Below are 21,443 nucleotides of genomic sequence, written 5' to 3'. Positions count from 1 at the left end.
AAGTGATCTCATCATAATACACAGTCACACACCAATCATGCTTCCTGGGGAAGCAGGAAATACATCTTCTCCTCTAGACTTAGACATAAAATATGAGTGTCTTCTCCTGTGTGAGAGCTTATTTTACATGAAATTTGATGGTCGTTTTGAACTCACAAACACTGCAAAGAATTACTTGGTTCGAGTGATATTGCTTTCCTTTTTACCCCTCTTAAAGCATAATTTTGCTGGTTGAAGATCGGTTGAACATCCAAAATATAAGAGTTTTAGAACTGTACTTTAAATGGCACATGGAGAGTTTTATAAATGGAAAACACATAGCTGCAGCCAAAGTTATCCAAAGGTGTTTGCTCTAATGTTATGGATTTGAAACTACTCAAAAACACCACTGTACTTTTGCTGCAGTATTTGGGTTTTAGTATGACCCGAGCCTTTGAAAGCACCTACCAGGAAAAAAAAATCTTCTGCAGTAGCGAGTGTGCTTTGTCCCTTTTCGAAACAATTCTGTAACATTGCGGTGAAATTGCTGCTCAGCTGTAATAAACAGCTTAGCGACTTAGAATTGAACATAACCTGTTCAAATTAAAAAGGATGGATCGACCTTTTAGAGCCAGCCTTTTCTAGTCTGTGTCCCAAAACTCTCTGTTCATTTCATTCTGGCCAATGCCCAGACCTCATTAAAAATAAATGCACTCCTTAAACCCCAACACTAGGCCTTTTCCATTAGGGAGAGAGATATGAGGGTGATAAACATTATTTGTGATCGGATATGAATCGTGTGAGGATTGGCTGCAATATTGGAAGCCGCATTGAAAAGTGATTGTGCTTGAATTCCCCCATGCAGTTTCATGCCATATCACAGCTCTTGTAATTTGATTCCTATTCATTTTGACCATTGTTGTGTATTATATTGAAAGCCCTATCAAGCTGATCTAGACCAACCAATTTGGATTTTTGTTATTTTGTCCCACTTGGTTGATTTTAAGCTGATCAGGATATTTGCTTGGCACAGTCTTGGGCATTCTGAATAGCCTTATCTTACATTTAATTACCATACTCCCTTTGTTGAAGCAAAATTCATCTATTTTGCTGTGCAATAGTGGGGTGTTTTTATGCCTGTGTGCATAAAGGGAAAGGGGGAAAGAGGGAAAGAGATGGGGTGTGTTTAGTTGTCTTCACTTTCTGTCAGCTTCTTTGATATACTGTACAGGTGTATTTTCTCGGAAACTGTGCATTGGTGCATCCCCCATAAAAGGCAATAAAGCTAGGGCAGACTATTGGAGATTCACCCCTGAGCGCTCCACTGACAACCTCCCAGACGTATACATTTAATATGCCATTGATTGATTGATTTTATGAGACATGGTTAACATTATCATCAATACTGCCCTCAGGACCAAGGCACCAAGTTAGTCGTGAAAGAATACTGCTTGTTGCATGCTGTACATGTAAGATAAACATCGGTATAAAGGAAATTCTTTATAATATACCTTATTATATTACTGTATGATGAGTTAAGTGTGTATATTGGTGAAGCAGAGTGTGTGCATATAAAGCACTGTGTAGGCCTTGAGCACACATCCATAAAGGCATTCATATGGAATTGCAGTGCAAATATAGTATTCTTCCTACTGCTGATGGTTTGAGCTGTATTAGCCTGACTGTTTGACCCCAGTACGGTAGTCAACATGGCTGTCTTACTTTCCTACAGGTTCACTGACAGCCAGAGCAGGATGATAATGGCCACCCTTGGACATTCTGCACCACAGGGCAGGTATGCGATGGGCTACAGCTCATCTTCAGCACATATTAATATTAATACATATAAAAGCTGTCCAACTGGCACAGAGTCATCAGCTGTAGATAAGCGTACACTCACAGGAATGCATAAATGTGCATATGCAAAGGTACACAGTCTCTCAGAAACACATCCGCATGCTTGCAGATACACACATATACAAAAAAAAAAAAAAAAAAAAAACAAGTAAAAGGCCCATTATGGATGTAACAGCACAGCGTTTGTGGATGGACCGTTTCCCGAGGTCAGTTTGAAACATTTGCCAGCAGGAAACCTACACAGAGTGCCGGTTGTTCGCACCGTTTGGGGAAAACACACATTATGTAAATGATTCTTCTTTTGGAATGGAGCATGCACAACTAGAAACTGTGTGCTAATGGCTACTGTGTCAGCCAAAGCTAATGGTTGTTGTGTGTGTTTGCACATGTGTGTGCTGCATTGCACGTGTCTTGTACATGTCTGTGCACGTGAAAGCATGATTTACTTGTTCACAGACCCCTTAACCATGAATGAAAGGAGGGAGAAATTACAGTGCAGAGAGAAGCAGCAAAAACAGTCAACAAGGAAAAAGTTTGTCTTGCTTTACATATGTCGGTTAATTCACAAAAGCAGTTTGTTAATGGATGAGACATGCAGAGACAGCCGACCCACCTTCGGACATGAAAACATAGCTTTTATTCATGAACTCGGGCAGTGACAAAGTCATCCCTGTCTCTCTTCAAACAGAAGGTACTGTAAGTAATCAAATTCTATTTGCATACTTTTATATTGGTTGATAGTTTGGTATCAACAGCATCTACAAACAGTCTGAAGTAATGGTGCATATACAGAGTTCATTTGGCATAAATTGCAGGAAATATCTGCTTTTAAAGAGTGGGGGTTATACCTTTCCTATATTGGAGGCCATGCTGTTCAAACACAAGGGCAACAAGGAAATAAAACTCATATGGTTTGAAAATGAAGTTACTGAGGGGTGTCTGCGTCGCTCACATGTACAGTGATCTGAAAAGCAGATTTCAATGTCAGTAAGCAAATGATGAGGCAGGTTCTTGTTTTTCTCTGCATTTCAGTAGGAGATGTAACCGCTGAGAAGGAAAATTAAATAGCAAATTACAAAGCCTTCTACGTGGTGGTTCTCAAGAATAAGTGTGCATAGGCATGTAATGTTCATCATACTGCATGTCACGGGAAGTGCTTGCTTGAACTTTATTGAATCCTTCTCTAAGCTGTACTCAAACAAAAATGAAGACATTCCCTGAAATATTGAGCGGGGCATTGTTAGATCACATAATGTCTCAAAAGGATTAAGGTTTGAAGGACTGAAGGATTGAAGTGAAGTTTCAAGAAGAGAAAGGCTTTTTAATTTGATCCCACCTGGTCCATTTGTGACTTCTTGTGAGCAAAGTGTTAAGAAAGGCTGGACACTTTTATTATCTTGCCTAAAAGGAAGTACAGTAAGGTCATGTAGGAGTACAGCCCACCTACTGTAAGAGCACTTTTTTATTGCATGAAATTAAACCATGGCTCCCTGGGGCTTCCACCTTAAGTAAACTCAATTCTGTCTTTGCTGCTAAACAACACGGCTTCAGTGAGACCTGTGATTACACAATATGACAGAAATGAAAATAACTGAAGAAAAAGAATCAAAGAGTTGTTTGACAAATAGGAAGGCGACTGAGATAAATACTTCATACTGTGCAGATTTTTTTTGCATCTCTACTCTGCTCTACTTTAATCAGACGAATAAATGGAACAGCAGATGCAAGTGGTAGTTTTTAGTTTTACCTCTAAACTAAAGAAAACTCTGGTCTTCTCCGGAGCGGGGGGGTGGTGGTGGTGGGGGGGGGGGTTGGACTGGGACAGGACATTTTTCACCGTCAGCCTGACTTGCCCTAACAATGTGACAGTTGGTGACAAATAACCTGGTTCATGATTGAAATCTGACAAAATAACACTATGTTTTATAATAGTGTCCCCAAGCAGAAATATGACCGTCGCAAACTAAACAGTGCTTCATCACCTCCATGCCAGTCCCAGCGGTTCTCCATTAAGGGCCAGATCATTGTGTTTTGCCTCCCCCCGTCCCAGCTGACCGCCGAAGTGACAGCCCCGGCTTGCTGCCATGACATTGAAAAATATTTGTACTGACAAGGCCACAAATCACACACCGACAAGTTTTAAAACTCAATGTTCACTCAATGTGCATCTGCTATATTCTCGTTAAAAGTGTAATATGGTAGTCTCTCCCCTCTGCGTTCTTTTATTATTACGGTATTGACAGCGACTATAATAAAGTTGTGCTGTTTTGATGCCAGGGAGGGAAGCGCGTGAGATGGAGAGATTGAAGGAAAGGGTGTATGGGGGTGAGAGATGAAGAGAATAGCTGAGATGGTTGAATGCTCACATGGCACTGTAACAAAAGTGCTCCATTTTCATGACAGAACTTCATCTGACATGTTTAGTTTGATGGTCTACCTCTGGGTTTCTCAGTAAGTCCAAAGCTCGCATCATACTGCATGTCCAAACATAACTTTTGAAGCATCAAATGTAATATCTTACCTTATATTAACATCTAAATTCCTCTATTTTCAATGCTGCTGCTGTTCGTTCTGCATACAGTAGCGGGGTGGAGTATAATCAGTATACTCTTTACCTGCTCTAGATTGCCATGCTCTACTATACTAGTGCCATCGAGCCAGTGGTTACTCTAATATCCCCTTAGTTTGAAGCCTTGTCGACCATGTAGGCCCTAATGCGTGCCCAGTGCACACGAGTAAGTGTGCTTTAGGCTCATTGTTAACATAAGGCCAAATCTGTAATATAGCACGGACAATTAAGTGCACAATTTTTGTATAAATGCAAAATCCCTCACTGTGAATTATTTAATTCCCTCTCTCCAGTTCATTTAATAGAGCCCTTTTGGCGGGCGGTTTTAGTCACAGAAAACTAATTTGATTCTGCTCCTTGATTTAATTAGATTTTATGATATATGGTATTGCTAATTCGGTGGCTCACCATGCGTTGTCGGCGCCTGTCCCTTGCACTGGCGGTGAGCTGTCAGAGCCCCATTTTTAACAGTATTGAAAAATTCAAGCTTTATTATTGCCCCCTCACTCATTTTCTCCCATCAGAGAGAAAGTAATGAGCTTTTAGTCTCTCCTCTTTTACTCGTCCCCCTTCTCCTCTTACTTTTTTCTTTTCTCTATCTTCATCTCTCTATGGCGCCTACTCTTTTTTTCCTGTACACTTTTTTTCTTTCTTTCTTTCACCCTTTTTCAAAACAAGAGTGGATAAAGAGTTTGGGAGAGAACAGGGAAAGAACTATAAGAGTGGGGAGGCAAAAAGTAGAAATGATGGCACCAACAAGTGCAATACAAAAAGGGAACACAAAATGACACGAGCAGAGAATGAAATGAACAAATAAGATCGCTGGACAGGGGAGAGATGATCAAGTAAAAGACTGAGAGAAAAGAATAAACGTGTCAGAGAGAAGTGGAATGTGAACATAGCAGTGATGGCGAACATGGGAGATAAGTAGCAGTTGGAGTGGGAAAAGGAGAGAGAAAAGGGGAGTTACTGAGGAAAATGGAGATCAAAGAAGCAAGAGGGAGAGAGAGTGGGGTTGGGTTGGGTGGGGGAGATTGTGCTGCACGCTTGCAGCGCTCCAGGCTCGCTGCTCCGGCATTAGCACACTGATTCATGAGTTAAGTTTCCCCAACTGCCCACGGCTATTAGCTTTCAGTTCCTTCGGCTGTCATTTAGACTCCAAAGAGTCTTTTGGTTAATGCACTGTTTTAATGAGAGTGCACCACTCGCTAATATATTTGACTGTATGAAAGGTCACAACAGGAAGCTAAACAGATTGAAAGAGAGGGAGCACAATGGCGGAGGCGCTGTCAAGAGGCAAGACAGGTTTTAGAGAAAACTGATTGGAGTTGGGGGCGTTAGGGGTGGGCAGCAGGGTTAGCGCTAACCTGTGAGGCAGCCGGCTATGGTGTCGCTATTCCACGCTTTGTACTCCTTTTACGCAGCATCCAGTTGTGCGTAATAGGCCTCAGAACTGATGGGTTACTGCTCCCTCTAATAGTAACGCCCCATCCATCACCAGCTTTAACCAGAAAGAGAAGGAAAAGTTAGGGAAAGAGATGGAGAGAGACAAGCATTGGAAGGGGCAGACAGGAGGAGGCACATGTTTCATTACCCATATAATCACCAGTCTGATTGCCACACAAGCAATATAAGAGCGTCTTACAGCAGCCCCGGGAAATTTATAGCTGTCTGACTATGAGATTCCCACCAACCCGTTAAATATTGCTGGAATGCTGAGCTGATATTAAAGGCAATGGAATAACTAGGAATCTGCAAACTTTTATTGAGTCTTATTCCATATAAAGATTATCGGTGCGCATTTCTGTATGAAAGCTCCTTTGTTGTCTATTTCTGTCTTCCTGTGCTATGTCTACTCAAATTTCAGTGGATAATGCCTCTAACCTTGAGTTTCTTCACTGCTTTTAAACCCCAATATTTAAGTTTGACTAAGGGGCAGAAACAGAATTATTAAACATTTTGACAACTCTGCATAAACAAGCATGGCCTCCGCCCTCCACCCTTCTCACTCTCTGTCAGCTCACAGCCCCCCTTTTTGTCACAGGACACCCGTAAGGGACTGTCTCCAAGCTGCAGAGCCGTGTCTAGGTTTGGGCCCCAAACCCGATAATCTAACAGTAATCCATTCAAAACTAATCAAACATTTACAAAGGTGCCATGATATAGAGGGAGCGCTATTCATCAGCGTCCTCCATCACCAACACGCTGGCCGACCTCGTTACGCTCGCGGCGTCTCAATCTACCTATGCAAATGAGACAGCAGCACGCGGTGGTGAGCAGGGGACTGACAACCAGACTTGTATATAGAAATTATAAACAAATATTCATCCATTATGGGAGGAGTCTCATGATTCAGGAAGTGCCTGGCAGTGAAGGTGCATACAAACTCTTCTTCTGTTGAGCAATTACTCACTGTGCAGGAAGTGACAGTGTTGTCAAGGTGAATTAGCAGCATATGTCAAGCTTTTGTTATAAATCCAGGCCTACTGTAACCCTTATTTCCCCCCTCTACGGTGTATGTGCTCGGTTGATGATATATCAACATTGCTCGGAGATTTATAATTCAGCGAGGGTGATTCCACAGGGGGAGTTGTGGTGAGACATGGGACAGGTCTTGTACTGAGGGTTGCGGGGTTTTGGGGGGTGAAAAGTGGGCTCCTTTCCCTGTAATCCTCTCCCAGTGCCTGTAGGCTCCAGACCTTTTTCCCCCCATTACCCAAACCATTTGTTTATTGTGCAGTAATTACAAACCTTCAAGCCTAAAGGCAAACAGGCGGAGAGGCACTGTAATGATGGAGACATTTATAACAATATATCACAACAGCGGTAGAATCAAAGAATGAATTTAAGTCACAGGATATCAATATCAACGAACAGCAAAACAACCAGGTGGTTATTACTTCGGTGAGTCAGGGCTTGTTGAAGAAGGGAATATGCACTTGTTTAGGTAGACCATTATTGATTTGTAATGAACTTCATTCCCCCTTAAAGGCTAAAGTGTTAGCAAGGTAATATGCTGCATTTTATTTAGCAATTTCATGCATGTTTGCTTCACAAGGTTAAAAACCACAATCTGTTCTGAGACCAAAAAAAAAAGAAAATCTTCTCATTTTCAGCACTCCAGAAGCCATTTAATGCTCCCTGTGTTAGAGTGGCAATCCCTATTACCGCTGGATAAAGTGTACCCTTTTTTATTTGAAATGAAAATGTCAGTAATTTCTTTTGAGATTGATGACTCCTTACACGCAGGCCCAATAAATGAAAAATTGATGAGGCTCAGTTCTCTCTTTTAATATTTAAGGCAATATTAAAGTCTCTCTTACATCTCATGGAAATAGTTTTATTTAAAAGGAATAAGACCATTGGGCATTGTTTACTGAGCACCTCATGCATGTTTTATAAAGCTAGTGCCTCTTGGAGGAATTCAAAGGCCCTTGAAATCGTTACTGTTTTGCAGTAAGTATAAAACGACTTAAGAGGAAGTCGAATGGCATCAGCATTGTTGTGTAGCTGCTCCCTTGTTGTTGGATGTGGGCTGCTTTGATGAGAGTTCCAGTGGTGGATAGCAGTGCCAGAAAAGGGAAGGGGGGAGCGGGGGGCGGGGGGGGTGTTGCACAATAAATGGCTGAGATTTTATTTCTTCTATTGGGTCGTAATGTGTGCTCGGTGAGGAAATTGATGTTTAACGTGGCTGAGCGGACGAACTGGATGAATTGCCATTTAAAACAAAGACCCATGGGTTGAAAGTGAGGCAGGAAAGAGGAGAAGGGAAGTTAGAAGTAGGACAAGGAGAGGAAGCCACTTGAATGGTTCAGATTGAGTAAAACAAGCCAGAGGCAAGGAGAGTACCATGCAAAGCAGAAAATGATACCCAGGTATGATTGGATGAATTGTCTCGGTTCAAATAGTTCCTAAAATGGGCTGAAATGGGGAGCTCATATAGGAAAATACACAATGGGCCAATTCGAGCAGAGGAGTTAATAGCTCAGAACAAAGCTTGACCCGCATTGACTTTCATGGCTTCCATATACATTGAAAGCTACATAATGTTGAATAAAGCTTGGGCCTACAGTTAGATCACTGACCCCAGAATGTTTCAAAGGTAGATGGTGAGAACATCAAGGAAACAAAACCCTATCATGATCATTTGGGGAGAATTTGTAAAACTGCTTTATTGTTATAGTTGTGTATTGGTTCACCAGAGAAACATTTGGCTGAGATTTAAGTTGAATAAGTTGCTGAAGTCTGAATTTTTTATAAGTAAAATTTGCTGCATGTGAACACCTATGGACGCAGACACATGCGTGGAGCATGCTTGGACACACACACACTCACACAAGCACACACTCAAACAGAAAGCATCATATAGTGGAAAACCTCCTATACCAGCAGGACTCAATCAGCAGCTCCAAGTTGAGGAGCCCATTACATTGTAGTGGTGGTTAACAGGGACATTCGAACTGAGAACCAAGATACTCCAGCTCCCATTTAGACAAATTAAATCAAGTCCCATAATGCTTTATATATCTGTTGCCTGGGTTACACATCCTAGCGCACCAGGCCCCTTGATGGAGGGTGGAATGAAGCCTTTTATATCAGATGCTTCGACAACAGGGGGTGACTACTACCTGCCAACTATTATCAAAGGCACTGGTTTCATAGCCCTGCCATATTTTTTGATTGATCTAAATTACACGTCAGTGAGTGCTGCAGTAACATGATCTATAAAGAGATAGCGACTACTTGTACATTATTAAACTCCCCGAGCGGCTGCTCTGCTTTTGGATTGCTGTAATTATCTGTGCTGGAGGCACAACAAGTGGCCCAAACACAGCTGTTAGCCTGCCTGTGCACCCGAACACTGGTTGGCATTAATTGTTTCTGAACAGAAGCTACATTTGGCAGAGGTTAATACTAAGAGGAGGGGTGGAAATATGCCTTTATGCCTGTATATAAAGAAATAGCATATGTGAATTTTTGCCATTTTGATTAGTTTTTTTTTAAGGCAAAACTATTATCAAAATTTAACAACTTTTAGTTTTGGTAAATGCCTTGTTGACACTACTGTGGTTCCAATAATCAAAACTAAGCTTGCTAAAGGAAGCTCAGGATGTGGCTCTCAACTGATATTCATCTTTATATCTTCCCTCCAATACCCGATGACCAGAGATTAATCAGCCATTGGTACTTTATATCTTTTAAAATTCAAAATTCCAGTAAATCCTCTTGGCTTTAACAGTAACTACCTGTGGCCTTCAGACATCCCATACATACACCACGTAAGATACAGATAGAAAAAATGAGGGTCAGCTAAAGAGGATGGCATTCAGGGAGACCTGAGGGACATCTGTGGGAGCTGGCGTGGGTCATGTGACCCATGGTGTCTGACACTGTGGCACCAGCCATGGTTTGTGGCTAATGCTGGTGTTGTGGTGACAGAGACGGTAAACAGGGCATATCAGTTTTACCACAGAGCTTTTCTTTACATCAGAACAGATCTCTGTATTATTAGCACATTACTCAGCAACTGTAGCTGAGACAGAGCATGAAAAAAGTGAAAACTTTCTGTTAGGCCCACAAATAATAAAAGCTCTATTAAAATCGTGGAAATTCCAACTACCTGCAATAAGATTACTCTGTTGCAGTTTTATGTAAAAGCGGAACATACATGTAAACAGATATTTTATTAAAGAAAACCCATATACAAGCCTGCATAATGCTTCTGTCTTGGTTTACATCACCACACGCCATCAATGGCTTTTGCTTGCACGCCTTATTTCATATGGCTCACCTTTTACGAGGACTGCTTGGGAGTGGAACAGCAGATGCAGACATTGAATTCGAATTCATACAAGGCAGACATAATATCAGGCAATATAGAGGCAGACAGAGAGGCTATTGAAATGCAAATAGACTGCTGGGGCCGTGGCAGCAGGGAAAAGAAATTGGCCAGGATGACAATGCAAGTAAACCACTCCAGTTTGTCAAGAAGGCCACGCTTTGTCACAAAACTGGGAATGGATTTCAGTACAAGTGCTGCTACAGCACTAAAAAGAATAATATTCAAAAATAGGAGGAAAGGAGAAATAAAATAGTTGCCCACTACACAACTCTCATGTTAAGACTGAGAAATGCCTGTAAAGTTAGCGTTTTTCAGTTTATTGCTGTGTGTTTTCCAAGGGACCCTCTTATGTGTGCCGGTTTATGGTGGACCATGAATGTGAGCGATGTTGAGAGTGAGAGGGATACAATGTGCATGCATGTGTGCGCTGGTGCTAGTGTGCATGCACACTTTCTTCATGCTTCATTCTTCTCATGAGTGGCCTTTCAGTTCATGGTGTGTTTTGTTAGTCAGGTTGGCACACTCCATCAGGAGGAGGGACACAGAACTGGGAGGCCTCACCGGACCCTCAGCCGTAATAAATTACCTACAAGTGCTGCAGAACAATAACACAAAAAAGTGCGAGCCATCCATTTCACCACCATTTACAAGAAATCAATATCAATACTTAATGCAATGCGGATGAAAAATGAGCAGAGATACAGGGGCATAATGCAAGCTCAAATGAAAGACCTCGGAGTGCTGCTTCCCAAGGGTTTGGGGGATGAGGAGGGAGGCATAATGTGAAAAAAACTGAACTGTAAGAAAGAGTACATTATACCTTTTGTTTTTGTCCCTAGTCTATTTTTGTAGTTTAAGTTTCATAATAATCTTTTCTCAGCCTGGTTATTTAATTGTAAATCAATGTGCAATTTTGGCTCGCCAACAACCCAGGACAGAACATGCACAAACATCTATTTAAAATACTCTGTCTTCAGAAAAAAAAAAAGTAAGTTACACTTAATGCTGAATTTTATACTTTTTTAGCTTATTGTAGCAGCAAGGGACTTCACCATCAGTATCAGTTAAACGTGCAGACGTTTCCTTAGCAGTCAGTACAGATCTCTTTACCATGTCCCAAATGAATCATCTGTTAAAGATAAACATGATCTATATTTGTCCTGGAGGCATGCTGCATGATGTCATCTCAGCCTTAATGTCCCATTTCATTATGGTGCTTGGTGATGTATTACAGATCTTTGCATGCTGGGCAGAAAACTCATGATTTTTTTTTTCTTTTGGCTTAATGCTGATAAACACATTGAAATAAGTCAAGAAAGCCGAGGTGAAATTTTAAGCATAGATACGAGGAGTCTTTTCATGAAGATCTGAATTTGATTACTAACTGATGATGCTATGATGTTCTATTTGTGTTTTGTCCCACTAATGCATGATGATGCTTTTTTTGCGTGCACAAATCACAAATGTCTTGTGGGAATGCTGCATGACTGAAGAGCCACTTTATACAGCTAGATTCCATCCAAGGCCTCAGTTAGACTTGAAGTCCGCAATAAAAGAGGATTTTTGTGATGATGTTCCCTTCTGTGTGTAGTTTGATAAGCTGGAGGGCTACCTAGCAGTTTAGTCTAAGTTCAGATCTTCCTGTCTCTTCCCCTTTATAGTCCTTGGTAGCATATGCAGTATTCAACATATGAACCCTAGTTGTCTGGGAAAGATATGATCTTGCCCCCACAACTCTAAAATTGCCTTTGCTCTGGAGCATGCATGCTTTTGAGTGGGACCTTTAATGAAAAAGCATGCATAATGAAAAAGGCAGATGCAGGTGAAAATGAAACAGTGATATCTGAAACCTGTTCAGCTTAATATGAATCCTTTTACTGTTTCTACTGTTGTTTCCATCCAGCTCCTGCTTCCCAAGTGTGCTTGTTTCAGCCCTGGCATTTGCCACCAGTAGATGGCACTGCAGCCAAGTTTCAGGCTACGCAGCCACCAATTTCACCTGCCAGCTTTGGCTGCCAAAGAAAAAAGTGCAAATGTATTTGTTTCACCCTAGCTCTGAGGGCTTTTTTGGCTGTTGTGTTCAGGGCCAGATGCAGTGTGTGTGACACAAGGAGAGAATATCAATAACCAATATGCTCACAGGCTGCTGGCTGATGGTTCCAAGTTCTCTAAGCGCACCGCGGCGATCCCCCTTTTAAAGTCTGTCCCTATTCAAATTACACTCTGAAAATAAATGATCATGGCTTTGGTAATAAGTAACCAAAAACTTTGCATTTTTGTTGTTTCTCCCTTTTTCTTTTTTTTTTTACATCTGTTACTCATATTACGGGCCATCAAAAGTACTGCGTATATTCTTTACTATTTTGTCTGCCTACCTCTGACTTATCAAAAGGCGAATAACATCAATTAGTCTTTGGAGGATAGAGTATTTTTTGTATGGTTAAAGGTCTGGTGTCGAGTTCTGAAGGGAGCCATTGTCCCTTCTTGAGCTTGAGTCCTTTAGAGAGCATAAGTGTTTATTGAATTCAATAGAAAGCATCAGGACAAAGAGACCTGATATTCCTTACTCACTTGCTGCATAGTTTGTATCATAATTTCACTATAAGCTGTTGCGATCAGTGCATTGTGAAGAATTTTGGCAGCCATTCAGTGTGGCTCTTTGAACCCGAGCTGGCCCAGTTGTATTGTGGGTTTCACCTGGGCACTCTTGAAGACCAATAATAACCAAACAATGGTGCTGACTTTGCGGGTATTTGGGACTTTATGTGTAGCATTAGGAGGTTATCTGCTGTGGTTGTGACAGGGTTGACAGAGTTGGGTGAGCTTTGAAAGGGTTGTGGTTTGACATGACATGTAAAGGCTGTCTGTTGTTGTGGTGTAGAGCTGCAGGCCAAGAAGAAGAACAAAGTGCTCAGATCTCTCAGATACATGGAAGGCAAAATGATCCTCAATAGATTGGTATTTGTGGGTTAAACACTGGAGGAACTCGTGCTCCTTTCAGTTAGCATAATGTAATTAAAGCACAAGAAACTGAACCAGTACAATAAAATAAAGAACAGCAAAAAAAACATAGAATAATGAGATAATTTACAAGAAAGGCATTCATTTTTTTGCATCCTACTGCAAATTTTCTGTTGTTGCTGTTGTTAGGATTTTGTTTAAGAATAACCTAAAACCAGACATGTATTTCGTGCATTATACACCCAGACAGATAAGTAAGTGATAGTGCAGAGCAGAGTGTGACAAAGTTCACGCTGTTGTCCCTGTGTCACCCGAGGCAGGATGAGCTCATGGTTGTGCAGCACAGAATCAAAGAAAGGTGTTGAACCGAGGGCGGGCCTTAGTGTTGCCATGTCAGAGCTAACATCAGTGCAGCACACACACCAGTCATTCACTACTTTTTATTGAATGACTGTATCAGTGTAGCAGGTTATGTCTGTGTGCCTTTCTGCACACAAAACTTTGTAGTAAGATGGTGTGGATGTTGTTTTCTTACTATAAGTATGAGTTACTTGTATTTTAGAGGAATAGTGTAACATTTGAGGAAATGTATGTATTCATATTCTTAGTGTGATTTAGATGAAAATATCAATACCACTTTCTCTAAGTTAAGTGATGCAATGGTCAGGAATGGTTAGGACAGTGAGATCAGAGGAAGCAAGAAGTCTGGCTCTTTCCAAAGATGAAAATGCCAGCATTTCTAAAGATGATAATTAACAGGTAAGCAGATAAGGGTGTTTTACAAAATGTCAAACTTACCTTCAAAGGGCAGACTAAAGTGAATGGCTAAATTACATCCTCATCTTTGATCATTTTACTTCTTTTAATTTTAGCAATTTGTACTCACACTTTGATTGATGTACTCAAAGTATGTTTGTTTGTATTGCAATTAGAGATTAAGTGTTAAGGTTCAGTATATTTGCTCATTTTGAAGTATTTGCTGAAGCGTATTGCAACTTAATTGCAAAAATGTAGCTTCACGTCGAGTGATATTAATTTCTCTGGTTTGAAATTTGGGGTCATCAACCCAAAAATTCAATGACTACACCCACTCAGCTTTCATAGTGCCCTTTTACATTAATTCCAAAGCTTCCTTTCTGCATCACCCACCCTGATCTTTTCCTTCTTTCCTTCCCTCTCTCCTTCGCCTCCCCCACCCCTCTCTAGTGATGATTTTTTTTTTTTTTTTTTTTTTTTAGATCACTTCCATTAACACTGGCATGCTGAGCTCTAATTACTCACTCACTCAGCGTTCTGGGCTGCCCGCCGCTCATTTGGGTAAGCAATGTGGCCCGTTAGCAAGATGCTTGTTAACTGAATGCACTTAATTATATAAGAAGATAATTACATGTAAATGTCGCATCTAAAAGCAGCCATCCAACCCTGCTTGCTGATTTAATAGGCACATGTTTAGGATCCCTGTTTTGTTTATTTTAGAACGAGGTGATTAATTGCTTGCTCTGATGAATCTGCTGGATATTGTTTCCATGGTGGCACAGGCCCAGCCACGCAAGGCTTATGAAAACATGTTTACCTTCCTGATCAGATTTCTATAACATGGAATTGCATGTTAAAAACACAGACTGTACGTATGTGTTGAGACACTGCTTTTAAATAATTAAGATATAATGCTCTGAGAGGCTGTTGACTAATGTGCATGCTGCAGTACAACTAAGAATAATGAGAAAAGTCACTTAGTAGACATATGATGCAGTAGCAATGTAATCATGGACCAAAATGCAATAATTGTTAACAAGATGATGTGCTACGAACAAGCTGCCGAGCCTTTCTTCTATATGTGCGAAAAGAGAAAAAAAATGCATTAACGCAGCTCGTTTATCAATATTCTGTTGTCCAGGGTAAATGGTGCGGCTCTAAGCTGAATTTCATTCAAGCTCCTGTCAAATGAAGGATTATTTAGTGTGTTTTAAGAAGCTGGAGTGCAGGGTGGAGATAGGGGTCAGAGTTGGAGGGCTCCCTAGGGAGGTCCGGAGGGTCTTGGGGACATCAGTCGTCCATTATGAGCTAATCAGAAGAGGGAGTGTTCAGCTGTGTTAGTGTGTGTGTATTAGAAAGGGGGCTGGATAGGATGAAGAGACAGAGGACCACCACATGTTGTGGGCACAGTGTGTGTATGCATGTGTCCATGTGGTAGCAAGGGAGTGTGTGCGTTAGAGGACGATGTGGACTTGCATCTTAATCTCTCAAAGCAGCAGAAGGCAGGATCCCGTAGGACATTCTTGGTGGTGCCTCACTCCCCACATGAACATGGGAGGACACCTCCAGCCTCCAGATGCTTGCAGTTCGATACAAGCCCCAAGACTGACATCTACCCGTACTCTCACAGGGCTCTTTGCACAGCCCAGGGGACCTGCTATGTTAAGAACATGATATAGTATTTACAAAAAAATATTTGTAAATGGAAGCCGTTAGCTTGTCTGTAATGAGGCCTGTCTATGCTGCTATTTCCCAGCGTCCCCTCTTTGGGAGGAGGGATAAATGTCAGGAGATGTATGATCCAGGCGCTTGGCCCGGACTGCTTCTGTCTCGTTCAGTCAGCCAACATGTCCGCTCTGTGAGTTTAAGCTACTCGACCAGAAACAAGCCAGCATCTTCTCTTACCGCCACAGAAACAAACCTCGATGACAAAAAACATCAAGTCGTATTTTATTTCACACAGCTGGAGCCACCCTGCAGCGGATGCAAGACTGTAAAATTTCCAGTAAAATGCTGTTTTTTTTTGCTTTTCTTTTCTTTCTTTTTTTTTTTTTTATGAAGAAGCACTTTCAGATAATGAATTGATGCTTCGATTAGATAGGCTTTATTCATAACCACTCAGGAAACAAGTACACCACAAGAAACAAAATATTGCCAGAGAAAACTCGACAGAAAACCTCCATTGATTTTCTTTTTAATAGAAAGAGAGGAAAAAGTCCATAGCTTTGATGCTCTAAAAGCACTAATAGAGCTGTGTGTGATAAACTGATATGCCCTGTTTGTGTTACGGCAACAGTGGAAAGTTTAAAATGTCATGGTCGGTAAACCCGGAAATTTTCCAGGTTGGTTTGAATATTATTTTGCAATATTCACAGTTTTGTTTGCTTAATATAAATTGATACTGAGACAAATTTAGTTGAATTTAATGTCAACAAGTACTGGAGGGCTATTCAGCTGGGATGACTGGGAAACCATTTTTAAAGTTACTTGAAAAGATAACAGTTTATTTTTGAGAACAATTAATTACACAGCTTGTTTGCAGTGTTCATTTGGAGGATACATGGATTGGTAGCCTGTAAGTAGAAGCTGCTCAGGGAGGATTGGGTGTATCATAGACATCTGATCCATCCCTAGGCGCACTTTTACAGCCTCTGAAATGAGACGCATCTTTGATTTGCCTGCCCTGTAAACAGAAAGAGACATGAAGGGGCTCTGGTCTCAGCCTCACTCCGAGCTGCCAAAGATTCACTGCCTGAAAAATGGACACAGTCAACCTCCTGACTCTGACACATTTTTTCCACTACACTGCCATATTAGATGGCTGTTGAAATGGTGATTTTGTCAGTGTTGGTGTAATTGGAAACTTTGTTAACACACTCATTCAATGGAGGAAAATAAAGTATATTCATAACCGACAGTTGGGATCAGGATTAACAACATACCAGCAGTGTTCACATGCCCCTCACTGTTTACTTTTTTTTTTTTTTTAGACTTACCAGCTTTGTAAACAAACACACACGCAGGCATGCGTGCATGCATACACACACACATACACTCTTGTTGTTTGGGTTCCCTCATACCCCAGGGCCTCCTCTTGACCTGTCAGCATGAGGACTATGACAGGTCCATCACTTAACTAACAGCCAGCTGCTGCTATGCCATCAGTGCAAGTCTGATTTGATTGTACAACATACATATATTTAGAGGAAAGATAAAACTTTCTGTGGCAAAATAGTTCAACTTAAATGGGGTGACAGCAAAGTGTCAGCAGTGTGTTGCAATCTGGAAAGGTTACAGATTTGTTGTCTGAGTTGAAGATCTCGTAACTTTTACAGTTGGTGCCTTGAGCAGACCAAACAGGTTTCACAGTCTGAATGAGATGCTGTGCACAATAAAGCTTTGTAAGTGCTGCTTAGGGCTTTTATAGTGCATTAACCTTTTTCCTAAAATGTAAGGAAATGCATAACACATTTTTTTAATCCCTCAGTGAGGTCAATTAAAACTTGGCATTGCATTGAATATTCCATTATGTTACTACATAAATTGTATGTTAAATTTATTATTTACCACTGATGTAATGTAATCCCAATGATAATAAATAGCAAAGTAAAGTAGGGTTTAAAAGAGATTAATATTGCCCTTAATTAATAATGAAGAAGTAGGCTAGCTGCAGTTAATTAATATTAATTAATGTAATTAATATTAATTAATGAATTAACTATATTTAAGGATACCTCTTTTGTAAAACACAGAAGCTACACTTAGAACCAGTACTGTTCAGAGCTGTACTGTAATATATGAATAGTCATTTTACAGTAGTTGCAGATAGAAGACATAACGTTACTGTTTTTGCAATTAATAATAATATAATATTTGGTAAGTAGAACACTTTTTAGCACACCTTAAGATGAAAGATAAAACCCCAGAAAACAATACATTAAAGCATAACACACAACAATAATCATGTATTAACAAAAACGGTTCTAGTAAGGTGATTTTCGAATATTGGTGAACCAATATTTCTTGAATATTGTTGCAGCCTTGGATGTGCTTGCAGGGAGACTTTGATAAACAAGCGGCAGCCATGGAGAATAGTCTGTTGCCCCGGGGTCAGTGCTTGGCCCTGACTGAGAATCAGAGGAGCAGAGTTTGTTCAAAGCACTGTGGCGATGGAGCATGTTGGTGAGGTACAAGGGTACAGTACAGTTTCACTCGCTTGAAACAAAATTTTCTCCAAGGTAATTACAAAAAAAAAAAAAAAAACAGTCACCAGTCTAAATGACGACCAAAGAGACCAAAAATATAATTGTTGACTGCTGAAAATGTTCATTATAAGTGCTTATGCTGTTCATAACGACACTATTTCCACATAAATTTGTCTGTGTGTGTTTTAAGTGTGTATGTATGTGTGCATGTTGTGGTCTGCTGACTGCTTAACATATTATTGCCATCTAGACAGATGAATCATGACTTAATTGGCTGTAATGAGCTCAGTTGTTTTTAATAAGCTATTCCTGGCAAAGTGAACAAGTAGAGTAGTGGGAGGTACAGGACAGAGTAGTCCGAGTTACAAAATCCTGTCGATGCTTTCATACAAACACTGCGTGGTCTTTGTGTAGAAGGACAGCCAGGCATTATTCAGCCTAATTTTGGATTGTAAATATTTTTATTTTTATATTTTACAATCTAAACAAACACAGATATGTCATTTCCACACCATGCCTTTGGAGTGCTGTGACCTTTCCTGTTGTCCCTGCTGCTGTGGGCTGAGAGTCAAAAGAGCAGTGATGAGTCAGGAAGGAGGATGGAGGGATGGTGAGTGTTGCTCCTCCTCCAGACAGTCTGCCTCCACTCTGTGAACATGAAGCGGTGCGGTTGGCTAATGTGGCTGGGGAGAGAGCGGCAGAGCTAAGATGTCATGTCTGTCTGTTGGCTAACAATTAAATGTGGCACCTCAAGCAGATCAATTTGACTTTGAGGCTTCAGGTTTTAACTCCTCATTCATCTCTCACTCATTTTCTCTCTCTCTCTTTTTAATCTCTGTGGCTCTCTTCTTCTCTCCTGAATTTTTTATTCTCCCTTTTGGCAAATTAACCTCTAATTTCCTCTAATGCCCCCGCTTCTATACCATCTTTTCCCCTTCAGTCTTTCTTTTTTTTTTCCACCTTATTTTCAGGTTATCTCTCTGTTTTAAAAATGACACTAAGCAGAAAAGTCAGAACTTAAGAGGACATCACAGATTCAGAATAGAAACGGAACTAAAAAAAACACAAAGGAGCACACGCGCCAGACAGACTCCTACTCCAGGACGGAGACGAGCGATGCTGCGGGGAAACACAACACCAGCACAAACCAGCACTTGAAATATCAACGCTCCAGCCTTCTAATTAAAGCCAAGACTAATGGGCCCTAATTGCATCACTAAAATGTACCAGTTCTTTTCTCTCTAGTGTAACTTGACTACACTTCCCCCGTATGGATTAATGGGGAACGGAGCTGCAAACTAAAAAGTGGTTAATTTATTGGAAGATCTGTTAGGAAGGATGGGGAGGAAGGAAAAAAGGAGGAGAAAAACAGTGGAGGAAAATGAGGGTTGCCAGAGAAACAGATGGATATTACCAGGCTTTTGTTATTAAGGATGCATTTCATATCTGTCTTAAAGGGGTTGCATTTAGATTATGCTTGTTGATTTTACTTGTTAGTGACATTTGGCTGGCACCCAAACCTTTTAAGACTTTTGTAAAGAACAGGATGACTCTTACCTGAACTACTTGTGCTTGTTACTTAGTGATTACTTAGTTAAAGGAAAGGGGACAGGAAGTGCTGGGAATATGTATTATTTCATACTTGTGGATGATATTTTTGCAGGTATGATGCTGGGCTTTGTAATGCTTCTGTTCCTTTTGTTTATCAAGGTAAAAACAAGAAGCCATTTTCTGTGGTGAGACAAAATGTGGTTAATAACAGTAGAATATAAGCGTGGAAATTACTCTTTCCCCCAGGTGGAAAACCATTAAACTTAGTACACCAATCTCTTTTTTTTCTCTCACTGTGTCTCCACCAGCCAGATCTGTCTTTGTTATTGGTTTACTTTTCATAATGTTTTTTTTTTTTTTTTAATCAGATATTGCTATTAATCCATTAGAGGGTGATATTCATGGTGTAGTCATTTAGGTGCACATTGCAGCCATAGGAGACACAAACAAGAAGCTCCCGCCCTGCATTTAAACTAATGTACCTTAGGTTCTGATGTAATACCCATTACAATGTAGTACATAGGGTAGTATATTGAGAAATGTGTTTTAATATCGGCCTTGTTATCACTGCCAGTTAACTGAATGGGGTGAAAAAAGAAGAAGAATGGTGAAAGCACTTTGCATGTATCTTCTGCGTTCAGACATCATTACTTTTGTTCAAGCAGAAAAAATAAGCACAAATTGAGAATGGTCTTTTGACTTGAAAAGCAATTTGCTTTCAGTTGTTCACCATCTGTACTTTGGGAAGTTTCAGGGAGTTTTTATGTCTACTTATTCCTTCCAAATATAAATCTGTAACTGCCTTCAGAACCTGTAAACATTCTTTCCTTCTTATTCTGATGCTCACTTCCTGTAATTTAGTTTCTTATTTAAAAAAAAAAAAAAAAAGCATAAATGCTGTGACAGAAAGCTACCGGTAAACAGAAAATTTGACTGGTAGCTGATTTGCAGAAGCTGAATGCAACAGTGATTTGCATATCCAAATGTGTGCTGCAGGAATAGTTGTGATGTCAATGAAAGTAATACAAGCTATAAATGAATACAGTCAAAGCATTGGCACATTTACAACACTGACATTATTTATTTATTTATTAAACAAATTTGCTGCTTTGAAACCGTAAGCGCACGCTTATTTTGGTCGGTATAAAAATAAAGTGTGCACAGCCTGGAAGCCGTGCAGTCAAACGACTACTGCTTTAAATAAAGTGAGTTTGTAAGGCTGTTTGAACTTTTAATAATACAGTAGACTATCTGTTGTGTACAAAGTGAAATATGAAGGAAGTGGATTTAAAAAAAAAACAAAAAAAAAAAAACAGAATTATTGCCTTACAGTTTACATGCATGTCTATATGGTCACACCCTTTTCTCATGTGCTCAAGTTGTGGTGTTCAGAAATTATGCTTTTTGCACAAAGTTGTGACGTCACAGTGAAGCTGTCCTTTGACCCTTTTGCTATTAAATATCATCACTCCTAATGTTTTATAATATTAGACTAATTTTTCAATTATTTCATAATTAGTGAGGAATTCTTGAGTTGTGGCCAAAAACTGGTTGAGATCACGGTGACCTTGACCTTTGGTCACCAAAATCTAATTAAATAGGTGGTGGGGTGGTTAGCACTGTTGCCTCACAGCAAAAGGATCCTGGGTTCAAGTCCACAGGCCAACTAGGGACAGTGGGAGGAATATCCAGAGAGTTCTCTCTGGATATTCCTCCCACTGTC

General features: G+C 40.4%; 1 protein-coding gene across 1 annotated transcript in view; it reads left to right on the top strand.

The window, feature by feature from the left end:
• Window positions 1-1,749: 1,749 nt before the first annotated feature.
• Window positions 1,750-21,443, top strand: part of ikzf5 (IKAROS family zinc finger 5) — a 96,433-nt gene continuing 76,739 nt past the window's right edge. Inside the window, exon 1 of the mRNA XM_030748510.1 lies at window positions 1,750-1,774. The gene's annotated coding sequence lies outside the window, so the exon portion shown is untranslated. The remainder of the gene's footprint in view (window positions 1,775-21,443) is intronic.

The sequence above is a fragment of the Archocentrus centrarchus genome, chromosome 15 (genome assembly GCF_007364275.1).
Source record: "Archocentrus centrarchus isolate MPI-CPG fArcCen1 chromosome 15, fArcCen1, whole genome shotgun sequence".
NCBI classification, from domain to species: Eukaryota; Metazoa; Chordata; class Actinopteri; order Cichliformes; family Cichlidae; genus Archocentrus; species Archocentrus centrarchus.
Note: the sequence above shows the minus strand (reverse complement) of the source record. Positions and strands in the feature narration are given on the sequence as shown.